This window comes from Puntigrus tetrazona, chromosome 17 (assembly GCF_018831695.1).
Source record: "Puntigrus tetrazona isolate hp1 chromosome 17, ASM1883169v1, whole genome shotgun sequence".
In the NCBI taxonomy this organism is placed as follows: Eukaryota; Metazoa; Chordata; class Actinopteri; order Cypriniformes; family Cyprinidae; genus Puntigrus; species Puntigrus tetrazona.
Window position 1 is genome coordinate 7,433,181 of NC_056715.1, and position 13,241 is coordinate 7,446,421.

The window sequence follows — 13,241 nt, forward strand, 5'->3', positions numbered from 1 at the left end:
CAAACGAGCAGAAGGAAGAGACTCGTACAGATTTGGAACAAGTGAAAGGTGAGTAGAAGACAATAGAATTTTCATTTTTGGGTGAACTATGCCTTTAAGTTCAAATTGAATTCGAGAGATATTCCTAATTGAATCCTAATTGTCATTCGTCATTGGCGCTTCTTCCATTACATCACCGGCGCTCGTCCATCAGTCACGTGCGGCGTTCTTTCAAAATAATTTTTTCTGAATCACTCAACGGCGTTTCGCTGTAAGCGCCGGGCCATAATGCTAACAAGACTTTCATTTTCTACACCAACAACATAATGCGCCTGGTGTCGAGGCGCAGGGGATTTTAATGGCTTTGGCTTCTGTTTAATGTTAATGTCAACAATGACAAAGTTATTAGGAGTTGAGGGAGGTGTGCGCGCATGTGTGAGTGTGTGTTGCGTGCGCGTTATGAATGTCTGACAGCTATTTGCAAGGTTAATGTAGCCGAAAACCAGCATCTATCCAAGCCTATCCCGCACCTCCCCTTCCCTTTTCTATGGCTTAACAGTTTCATTAGCCCTCTAGATACAACCTCCCCCCAGCATAACGTTGTCAAATGTGACGCGCATCAAATTATCAAAGAGGCCCGAGATCGATCAATATGCAACGCCGGTGTTGAGCTCCAGCGCTCCTGGCGTTCAACGGCACAGAAATGGAGGCCGGTGTGTGTGTTTGGCCGCCTCTCTCTTCTCATTCGTCATCCGTGCGGCTGTAAAGAGAGTGTCAGAGCTGAAAGATCCATCAATAACGCGAGCAGAGCGACTAGAGCAGGACCTGGACTGTGTCAGATATATTAGACTTTTCCTCCGTGCCTCCGTCATTCTGATTCATGGCACGACCAAATGATCAGCTACTAGACAAACACGCTGAATCTGGGGATTACATTAGTTAAACAAATACAGGGTATAATGAGTCCTGACACGAACATCTCAAATTTTGCTAAAGTAGCAGCTTGTAATGCAAGCGCTCGCTCTCATACACACAAACTGTTTAATTACGACAGGATATAACCGCTAAAGCGAGGTAATAAATTAATATTAATTAAGCTATCTGTAATAGCGTGTGTTGCTCTCGCTCTTTCGCGGCGTCAATCTGTTAGTTGTTTGGGTCACAGCACGCTGGAGTCTCATCTTGTTCGCTTCACTCTGCTAGTGCTGCAAAAGTTAAGACAGAAAACGCTATCTGTACAGATCTATAGGTAAAAGAAAAACCAAATATGGTATAAAAGAGTAAACACCTGTCGGCAATATTTACAAATGACCCCCAACACACACACACACACACACCCCATATCATATGCATACGCATGCAAAATTCAGCCTACAATGAAAATGCATGCATAAATGTGTATTATTTAAAAAAACATGAAACTATTGTAAATCGCACAAAAATAAATGTATATTCTGTAACAGTGCAAAACCATAAAACACATTTAATGACATATTTTGGGTATTTCATTGAATTAAGGGCAAAGATATTTGTAATAAATGTAAATAGTTTATAATTGTTTTATTTTTAATATAAATATTGCATGTAAAATCGAATAATTAATGATATATATAAAATATATGTAGTTATGTTTTTTTACCCGATAGTTGTTTTGGACAAAAAATAAATAAATAACTGTGTGGCCTTCAGCAACTAAAACACCTCTTTAAAGATGCAAGGAGAGGAGTGCGGTGGTTTTGCTTTAAAAGAACTCTCATTGAAAACTTCTCATTGTATAGCTTCACTATCAGACTTCAAAAGCAAGGCCAACCAATCAGAAATGAGGGAACCATCCTGCACTTTAACACACCGCCTCTGAACACTTAGAAGAAAAAGGTGGTTTGTAAAATAAAAAAGAACAGAGAAAGTAGAGGATGATATATGTTTGTTAATGGAGGTAATGATTTAGGGGTTAGGGATTTATCCCTCTCTAACATCTTCATGCCCTGCTCTTTATTTATTTTCCATCCTCCTGGAGCAAAATGTCACTCTCTATCACCTCTGCTCATATTTTGATGTTTCTGCCCTCAAACCGAACTTCAGACGATTTAGATAAAAACAGTTATCAAGGTAATACGCGCTTATTTAAAAAAAAATAATTGTAACCGTTTTTTAAAAGAAAAATCTCTTTACAATTCAGCGTTTAAAAAAAAAACAGCTGTTGATCACGATGTATGTTGCTCCATGTCTGCTAAAACAAGCTTCTTCAATGAGCAAAATAATTGCTGCCATTTCTGGTGGGAGCACAGATACATTATCGACTTTCTGCTAAAAACCTTTAGCAGTAAATATTGGCAAGCAGCATTCATTAAACAGAAGTGCTATGGGCCATATTGCGAAATGTGAATCAACCATTACCTTGAATTACTCTGATTAGCTAGGTAATTATTTCTCTTTGCTAAACTGTAGATTCAATCCACTGCAATTACAGATCAGCGAGCAGCAAAATCTGCCAGATTGTGTGTGTGTGTGTGTGTGTGTGTGTGTGTGTGTGTGTGTCTGCATGAATTTCTCCTCGTGTGCCTCTTTTGTGTCCACATATAGGCCTACACAATATATCTAATGTTATTCTCCTCTTCATATTGATTAGAAGATGGTTGGAATGATCACGAAAAGACATAAACGTAACATTAGCTCAAATAATGTCCTCTCGGCGTGTGTCAACATATATCTGAAAGTGCTTGTGGCAGGACAACAACAGATTATTGATTGGAGTTTCCGATCATCCCAACAGCCCAGTCACAACTAATCAATAATTGGCACCTTTTTTCTGTGTGTGTGTGTGTGTGTGCGTTCGCATGTATGCATACATTTACACATGAACAGAGAATAGGAGTTTAATACATTAAGTTGCCACCAGTCTTCAAGTATGTGCTCATCCCTGTCAGATGTAACAAACGATCGGCTGCTAGCTGTAAAGCATGTGTAAGGTGTTTGATTTCATGCCAGAAAAGAGAGCAAGTAAATATATCAAGGGCAACATGTTCCTATTATGTCTATTATGAAGGAGGACAAGTGGAACTTCTCAGCCTCTCTGAAAGCTAACGGGTGGCGTGAGAACATTCCTTAATGACCGATGGAGAAGTGACATCCAAGACCCATGAGATCACACTGCTAGGAATAAAGGACAGGAGATGCATGTATATGGCTTTACGGAGTCAGATGAGATCACAGGACAAGATTCATGACCTACATGCTTGAGAAAAGGCTGGAAATTTTTTAAACATCCATACAATGAGGGCTACAATTAGCCTGTAAAATGAAATGCTTGTAAATGAATATTCAGGTGAAGCATGTTCCTTTAATCTTGTCTATCACAACAAAAGGGCATTTAAAAAGCCGCTTCCTGGGGAAATTTTTTGGGCGATGTTGGAATTTGAATGTTGGTGGTAATAGAATAGCAGTATTTTTCAAATTAAATTGTTGGCTTGACATTATGAAGGTTATATAAGGGTAATTTAATATATATATATATATATATATATATATATATATATATATATATATATATATATATATATATATATATATATATATATATATATATATATATATATAATTATTATTATACTGTGTGTAATATTTTTAAAAGAAATGAATGTTTTTCTATTTCCATCACAGAATAAATGAAAATAAATACATTTTAATTAAAACAAAATCATATATAAGTATATCATCTATATAAACAATATTAGTTTTTATTCCTAATTGTTTATATTATATTGGAACGTTTGCTTTTTTCCTAGAATAGTATGATACGTTACATTCAATAAAATTCTTCATCCTGTCATTCCAGTTGAGCTTTTTGTGGCGTACGGCCAATTCAATTCAAATTCCAACTTATACATTGAAAAGGAGCCAATACTTCAATTCAGAATTTTACCCAACATTGTGAAAACAGAAATAGAAGAGCATCACAGACTAAAAGTTGATTTGAAAGAAGGCAAGAGATTGACAGCCGTAATGGGGTCCTTTTCAAATGCACCGTTTTAAACACACACTGGACAGTCGCCCTCGGCTGTTATGTCTTCTGTCAGGGATACAGTGTTTGAAGAGCAGTAGCCCACAAGATGTGTGTGTGTGTGTGTGTGTGTGTGAGTGAGAGAGAGGCTCTGCTCAGTGTTCTTTAAGCTGTCAACTGTCAAAGAAACAGGAAAAAAAAAAACGGTTCGGGCCAAGGATGATCTATGGACTATTGGTTTCAGTTTGCCAATAGATTTCTGTTTAAAAAAAAATAAAAAGACAAGAAAAGGACAAAGTAAGGTCTGGCCAGCAATTCTTTTGTTTACCTCTGAAGCAGGGCAAATTTTTTCCAGTCAAAAACTGCACACAACAAATCCCAGAGTCCCACAGGCTCAAGAGTTCTTATTTTTGTTGTTTTTTGTTTTGAAAACAACCCCATCATTAACTTCTTAAGCACTCACCTCCTCAAGGCTAAATACGTCTCATTCCCTCTGCGTGTGTGTGTGTGTGTGTGTGTGTGTGTGTGTGTGTGTGTGTGTGCGCTACTGTTTTTGCCCCTGTGGAGCAGACTACCAATAACCCAGCACCCTAATAAAGCTTGTAATGGATCTGAAGGGTTTGTTCTCTCTCTCTCTCTTTCTTGTTCATCATCTCTCTCTACAGTCTAATCTGCCCAGGGGTTCTTCGACAGCGAGCACGTAACTCAACACTCTTAGATTCACTGCATTAGTTCTGCTTAGCTAACCGTGAATGCTAATTGCAGGAAGGACAGAATTGCTACCTTTCCCTCCCTCTTTTTCCTCCCTTTCTCTACATATCCTCTCTTTCTGTTAAGACCCTTCTATCCATTCATTCTTGGGGAGTTTGAAGGCACAGTGCAGCAGTTAGCAGTCTTTCAAGGGGGATCACAGAAGGGCCCGGGTTTGACAGTTACTCTGTCTCACAGGAATATGATTTGATATGTGAGAGGTGTCACGGGCAAGCTGTAGATTCTGCCCATAGCGATGTGTGACAGGTGATGACATCGTAAAGACTTGACCAATCACTCAGCGCACCGTTGGCTCTAATCTTCCATAAAGCCTTCAGATCTGGTCTCTTTTCTTTCAGATCTCTTTCTTTGGCTGTGGATCTCCTCTTTTCTCTCTGTGTCTTCAAGCCTCACGGAGACTGATCTCATTTTGCCGGACTACTGGCTACAGGTGAATTTAGCAAAAACAAGGTTTTGCAGTGAGTTTGAACACAGTTGTATATAATCAAAAACATTTAAGCCAGACAACTTGCAGTATAAACAAACCTCATAAAATGAATATTTAAAATAGTTCTACTTAATTCATTTTTTTGGACAACAAAGTCACACAAGAATTGCATGAAATACTAAATATCAAACTATTTTGCTTCAGCAAACATGTTGCTTCACACTTTTTGCAATGCTATATTTTTAACAACCGTACAGCGTCCAGATATTGATTTTGAACAATATATCTATTGTGTAGACATTTTAAAACCAAACTGATTTTTAAAACTATAGTTTATTTACAAATTCTGTCATCTTTAACTCGCTTTTTGGTAAACTATTCCTTTGAAAACTATGTTTCTTTTAAATAAATTCATTTTGTTAGGTCTTGTTGTATAATACAATGGCATTCCTTTTTATTTGTTGCTGAAGTATCAAAATATTTTGGCTATATTTTAATATGGATGAAATACTCAAAATAAAATAGTGAAAGGGCACCAGTGTATCACTTCATTTAAAAAGAGACTTTTTTAAACAAATTGCCGTCAGTACATGCAGGTGAGGCCCAATACATATGTCCTTCAGCACCATGTGTCTCATTCTGCCAAGATTCAACCACCCGTTGCATGTCATTTTTGGAGCACAAAGACTGAGACAAAAAGAAAAAGGGGTTTAGTTAGAGGGTGGAAGTGAAATAAACACTAGTTCTGATACTGATACTAATCTCAGGTGAAGGTCAAAGATCTTTATTCACTCTGAGATGGCAACTCCACCTCTGTGTCTGTCTCTGTTCCTTCAAGCCATGACTCAGAGGTCACAACCCTGATCACAGCCTGTGACCTCAGCCAATGAGAGGCCAGAAGCCCACAGGCTGGTCCAGAGCTTTATGCCCTTTTTTGTGGCTCTGAAAACCTGGTGGTCTGCCAAGCATTTCAAACAATCTGTACGTTGATTAGAAATATATATATATATCTCACAATAACATACCTACCTGTATAAAAGTTTCTTCAGTCCATGGCGTTTTCAGGCCCCCTTCCTGAAATAAGTGAAATATTATGAAGACATTGTGTTTAAAAACCAAAAAAAACTAGCATTTACATTGTTATTGTACTAAAAAATATTAATTAACAATAATAATAAGAAATAATATTTCAATATTATCTGCAATTAATTAAAGGGGTCATATGATGCTACTAATATTGGTGTAATTATGCGGTTTACGTTTCAAAAAACACATTATTTTCTATTAAATAGAAATTGTCTATTCTCTAAGCCCCGCCTCCTGAAACTGGTTGATTTGTACAAAACTCACCATTCTAAAAATGCGTGATGTGCTCTGATTGGCCATGTATCCAGTGTGTTGTGATTGGCCGAATACCTCAAGCGTGTGATGCAAATGTTACGCCTCTTACTATAATGTGATGCCAAAAACAATAAAAGCCATTACAAGTGAGGCATTTGTTGCATCCAGTGGGGACATAATTACTGATTATAGTGACTTAGTACGGTCTGTTAGTACTTAGCACCAGGCTGCTCTTGCGAAGTTGGAGATGCCACACTTTAAAGTTTCTGTGCACAGCCAGCACAGATTCAGAAATCATTCCTCCGTAAATGCACTGAACACACTCTAATATTTGGGTTGAACTGTTCTGGAACAGATGTGTCCTCTTTTGGAAGCACAAAGAAAGTAGTTTTACTTTCACAACTAAACACAGCGTCTCCAGAAAATGGCGCTGGCAGCAACACTACAGCAAGAATAATAGTTCCGCCTTCTTTCTTTGCATAAACATTTGGGCAGTGTTATGTAAATAACCCACACTGTGAAGCGGGGGCATGTTCAATCAAGCTGTTGTTGGGGTTAAAAACCTTTTTAAAGAATATCTCTTTGGTTCGAAACTTATCTCTTATCTATGCAATAACAGCTTATAACATTCCAAAGATTAAGGAAAACCTGAAATCACATATGACCCCTTTAATATGATTTATTATGTTGCACAACACAACTCTAGCATTTTCAAGGTCCTTTGACCCCCATTTAAGTACCCCTTGTCCAGTTATTTTTTTAGTTGTTTAGTAAAAAATAATACTAACAAAACAGCAGTCTGGCAAAATTATAAATTTTTCTAGATATATTGTTTAAATATAAATATAAGGTACCTAAAACTGTTGCCAGTTTCCCCAGATTTTGCTGTTTTAAATAGTCTGAAACCTGAAAGAGGGCCGCTCTTAGGATCTAGGATCACCTTTACCTGTTGCTTTGAAATTCCATGAGAATAAAGTTGCCTCTGCTTTGTGTCATCATGATGTCATTGTTTCCTTTTTATTGGTTGGCTGGCCCTAAATCTGCTCCGTTCCCTCTGGCTTGGTTCCTATCACATGACCGTGGCTTCTCTCTCTCTTTCCCCCGGCAGGCAGAGTGGAGCTTTATTGTAATGAGAGGATTCCGTTACAGAGGTGAGGATCATCCTCTCTCTCTGTGCTTCCCACAGGTCTGTACCTTTGATCTGTGACCTTTGACCTTTCAGGTTAAGCCATGCTCTGCTAATATGATTCTAATATGATAACAGTCTCCTTAACGAGGACTAAGGGTAAGTGGTGACTTCGGCCACTTGGTTTAGCGAGGACCTACGTGTGTGTGTGTGTGTGTGTGTGTGTGTGTGTGTGTGTACTGTTGTACTGTGTGTGTCTTTTTTTACCTCTCAAAGAACCCTCAAGACCCTCAAACACTCTTTGAAGTAAGAAATACAAGCTCCTTTTTGCCTAAACTATCCTACTTTGAGGGGGAAAAGGGATTGGATGGATAATCTACGGTAGTGTGATTCAATCCGTGTAGCATTTCTGTATTATCCTTTACCTGTCGGACTGAATGAAAACCCATGAGCGCGGGAGAGAGAACGGGGCAAATTTGTGTGAGATAAAAACTACACATTTATTCATTAAGACCACACACACCAAAAACTGCACTTAACCAACCACAGATTATCAATTAAAGCAATCAGCATGTCTTTTACTTCAAACGGGTGCTTTCAAAGTCAAGCGCTAATGCCTCAAATTGCCATTTTCCCATTCTGTCAAATTAAATGTACTGAAATGTTGGGTGGTTTTCCCTTTATAGCATATATCTGAAATGTCACATTTGTTAACCTGTAATGTTTGTTATGCTTTTAAAAGGCACTTAGTGACTCTCTCACTCGGCGAAACAGAACAAGCCGCAGTAAATGTGTTAAATGATTACGGAGACGTGGAAAGACGGTAGTATAACAAGCCTGTCGACTGCATTTTTTCCTCGTCAAAGACAAAACGCACACATGCTTTTCTGAGAGGCGCTTTGAACTGATGCGAAACAAAAGCACTCGCGCGCGCACGCACACACACACACACGACTTGTGCATGTCTTCTGCAGCAGTAGCTTCTGTTGGCAAGCCAGAGAGCTTCTTTGCCCCTAGTGCAGTGCTAATTACTCAGTAATGTAACGACACTTCTTTTGAAGAGCTGTTTTCTCTAGCACCAAATCTCCTTAAAAGCCTCCCCAGGGCTCTGTGGGGCCACGGAGAACCGCAGCCATGCTAGAGGAAGGGCTCGGGTTACTCTTTACACCCAGAATGATGCATCATCTGCGGGACGAAGAGGCACCAGAGTCTCCTTGCACTAACATGGAGCTTCAGGACACACACACGTACACATATACACTCAGATGATGCTGTTAGCTCAGAGACGACATGAAACACGAAACAGGAGACCCAACTAATGGTTACAAATATGTTCCCTGTGAGAAAAAAGATCTCTAGTGGGCCTCCCTAGTACATACACACACTCTCTCACACACACGCACACACCCCTCTAAATTGTTACCCAGATGTGGCGCTTTTTGCAGAGATCTCTCAAAAACCAAGTTGCTTGTTTACTAAAAACACCCTCAGTCAAGTGCTCTCCGGGGCATTTGCAACATAAACCCCATCTTTTTTTGTTAAAGTTAAACACCGCCTAATGCAATGCTTAGCAAATAGCTGTCAGTCTGTTTTTGACAAAGTAGTCTGGCTACCTCAAAAGGAAAGAATATTAAATATGTAAATGCAAAAATACACACAGATACTAATATAGATAGATTACAATCATGTTTGTCTCTTCATCACTCAAGCTGTCTCTATAAAGCACAGGTGCATTTCACATTTACCTGACTCGCCTCACACCTGAGTGACCCCTGCCTCCTAGTGTCTATAAATCTTTCTAATCAGGTTTTTCCTTCCACCTACACTGATTACCTTACAGGTCAGACACAATGGGTGTGTGGGTTTACTTGGGGGACAAATAGATAGATCGATACATAAGTAGATAAATATATATATTCGTATTTATCTTAAGCAGCGTGAAAAATGTTCTTTAAAAAATGTAATGTTTAAAAAAGGCACTCATTCGTTAACTTAAAACAATGCAGAACGTAGATAAAATGCCTGTTTAAAATATCCATAATGAAAAATGGCTTTGTATTAATAAAGTGCATAGTGTACATTGTGCCCTATATTACACATTTTTTAGCATATGATATGAAACGAATCTTGATAGACAGACATACAGTCAGATAGACAGAAAGATAGATATATGTAAGTGAATGCACAATCAACTTTTACTATCAGCCTGAATGAGTAAGCTTATCTGGGCACGTGGGTGAGAAAAAGAAAACGAGAGCGAGAAAAATCAACAGAGAGCAGAGAGATGGCAGACGGACCAGCTCTGCATGCAGTTGTAAGAGCTGTTTAAGCGAAGTGATTGGGCACCACTGATTGTGTGTATAAAAGTGTGATAGTGCTTGTGTGTATTACTAGGCTGTGCTGCTTAAAAGGGGTGAGTGGGCTCTAGTGAATGGACATGTTCATTTATCCAAACCACAAAAGGGTCTTATGTTAACACCAACCAGCCACAATGACCTTCAGTTTCTCTCTTTCACAGCATTCACTTACGAGCACAGACCCACACACGCACACACAATTTGCATCCACCATAAAAAAATAAATGTTTTAGTAAACATTTATGAAACAAATCTCCAACGTGCCACACTAAATACTCTGTTCTGTCTGTTCCGTGTCAAAGTAACGGCCCTACTTGGTTCTTGACAATTGGCCAGATCATTTAAGAAAGACAGCAGCAGCGCTCATGATGGCCCGGTCTTCAACCCCACTGCTCTGCAAACTTCATTTTCCAATTTACGGGAACACACAATGACAGGAAACCTCCCCCTTCCAGCCTTCCTCTCGCTTCCAACCCTCCAAGAACCATGGGCAACTATTCCTGAAGAAGGGAGATGCCATGTTGAATTAAGACGTATCTGCATCAGAGACGTTCGGGCCCGCCTCATTACAACTAATTATGAACCAATTAGAAACATCATTTAACTAAACGAGCAAATAATGTTCAGGATATTGAGGGAGGCTGGCTGTGCCTCTGTGGACTGCAGCAAAAGCCATTACTAAAATTGTACCTCTTAAATAGAATAATGACCCACCCCCTCACCCCTCCTCTTCCAGTATGAAAAAAACAGGGTCTGAAAGAAAGAGACAAAGAGGAAGATGAGATGGAGGAGAGAGGAGAGAGAGAGCTCGCACAACTGTTGCATCTTAGCGATATTTCATATGAAGACAAAAAAAAACACTTTTGCTGCTTTTATTTATTTGTTTAATGGTTTGAATGGGTCTTTGATGCTTCAGAACAATGCAACTGTATTTTTATTGAGAAAGTCACTTTTGTATTACACCATTTTTAACTGGTATTTATTTGGATTAATTTTATTGTACATTTATTTACAAAATATCAGCAAGTGTTAAAAAATTACATCTAAAAATAAATATCTTGTTCTTTTGAAAATATTTTTTTTTTCATTTGCCTAAATGATCATTTATACACCTTTTGTCGCGATAAATGTTACTATAAAGAAAATATGAGCAATTGTAGTGCACCTATAAAAAATGGCTAATCAAGCGCTTTCTTGCATCTGCGCAATCAATGCGAACTAATGGATAAATGTGATCACCTTTCATCTGTGAGAGAAAAGTTCAGCTGACGAAGATACTTTTATACCATTATTATTGATTTTTCTCAATGTAATGGACTTTCTTTCTACTTCCCAATGAAAAAAGTGATCAGCCTCACTGGATTGAAGGCATTAGGAAAGCTGAGTAGTTTTCATCATCACTTAAAAAAATAAAAAAATATTAATATTTTTATATATTTATATTTCTTATATATATATATATATATATATATATATATATATATATATATATATATATATATATATATATATAACATTTTTTGTGAATGATACTCACACTGATACACTATCAATGAAATGTTAAAGTCTTTTATACAACTGAAAGTTATCTCAGTGTGCATCTGGAAATTACTAAGTGGCTTTCATATTTTGTTATTGTCTGGGGAGATCCAAACATAATTTCCCTTCGGCTTCTCCATTAAGATTTGATACAAACCAGAATCAGTTCAGACTCAAGCTCCTCATTTCAGCCATTAGTCTGGAGGTACAGCCGCTCGTGGGGGTCATAAGTGATTCAGAGGCCGATCAGAAACATTGTTATGTTTTTCTTAAATGAATTTAGAGAAAAGCAGCTTCTGCTAGATGCTGTTTGTAGTGAGCGACAATCATGGCAAATGGCCATCCAAACCTGCAGTGCTCCTTCATTATTGAGCCGTTAGTCGTTCAGCTGCTGTTTCAACAAAATACAGACCCATGCACAGAATGAAAACAGATCATTAACTAATATATGGACACAGCCCATAGACAGCATGCAGACACAGACATCGGTATTATTGAAAACAACTTTTATAAGTCTTTTGCGTTAGTTGTTGCAGGGACATGAATGTACAGGACCAGTGCTGAAGGATTTTATTTTATTTTTTTTTTTTTAGATTTAGCACTGCTTTTAAATTAATAGACCAATGTCAGTTCTGATATTAGAAGAATGGAAAAACATTTCTCTCTCTATCTCCCTCTCTCTGTATTTCTATTGCTCTCTCACTCTCTTTCTCTCTCCCCACTTTATATATAGTGCCCATTACCTTGCTCATAAATTACATCCCAAACTGAATTACTCCTGCTTTTCCGCTGTGCCAGGCAAGTTTGATGAATCCTGAGGCACAACACATCATCTCAACAAATCTGCTCCACACTGTCTTCTACCTCTTCAAACCACTTCAAATCATTTTCATTGCTGTGCTATTAAAATTTGTAATTCACACCTGCCATTTCACCTACAGACGGGCGTGCGAAGCGGCGAGTGGAAGCGCGCGCGCTTTTACTCAGTTAGAAAACAATGAAAACCCACAGGATGAAATTTACACGGAAGTCACGGAAGTTTATGCTGGCACGTATGTCATGCGCAGTCTGACCTCTGGTCCGAGCCGTCAATCATACAGACAGCAACAACAGCATTACCAGCAGGCTAGGGGCTTCTCTTCATCCTGCCTTTAGGGAAGTCACCGATGGGTTTTTTTTTCTTCTTCATTTTTTAATTTTAGAGTAAACGGGACAATAAAAATATAATATCCAATGTATAATATCCGGCGAAACTGGAAGTACGTAATATATATATATAAAAAAAAAAACTATAATGACTACATTTTCCTTATTCGCCAACTAGCCTATAAAAACGAAGGAAGGTATTTATTGATATGTTTCAATTAAAATGTACCTGCCGTTTTATTTCGAACGCACTGCTCAAGATGAGCTGTTTATTTATGCGCAGCATCAAACATCCCCACGAATCCCATTAAAAATGTCGCGGTTTGATCCGCAATCGGTGAAAATGAACATGTCATCGTGTCGGAAAGAGTACTCGTGTGTGTTGATAATGAACTTTCTCCGCGGCCGGTACAGAGAACATGGAATCGGTGCAACATGACACCACTACACCCTTTGTAATTTGACAGCGGGCGCGTCTTATCAGATTGCACCGCGAGCACTGTCATTCTTGACTGCCGCTTCTCTGAGGCCCCGCTGCGCTTTTGACGTTCCGCT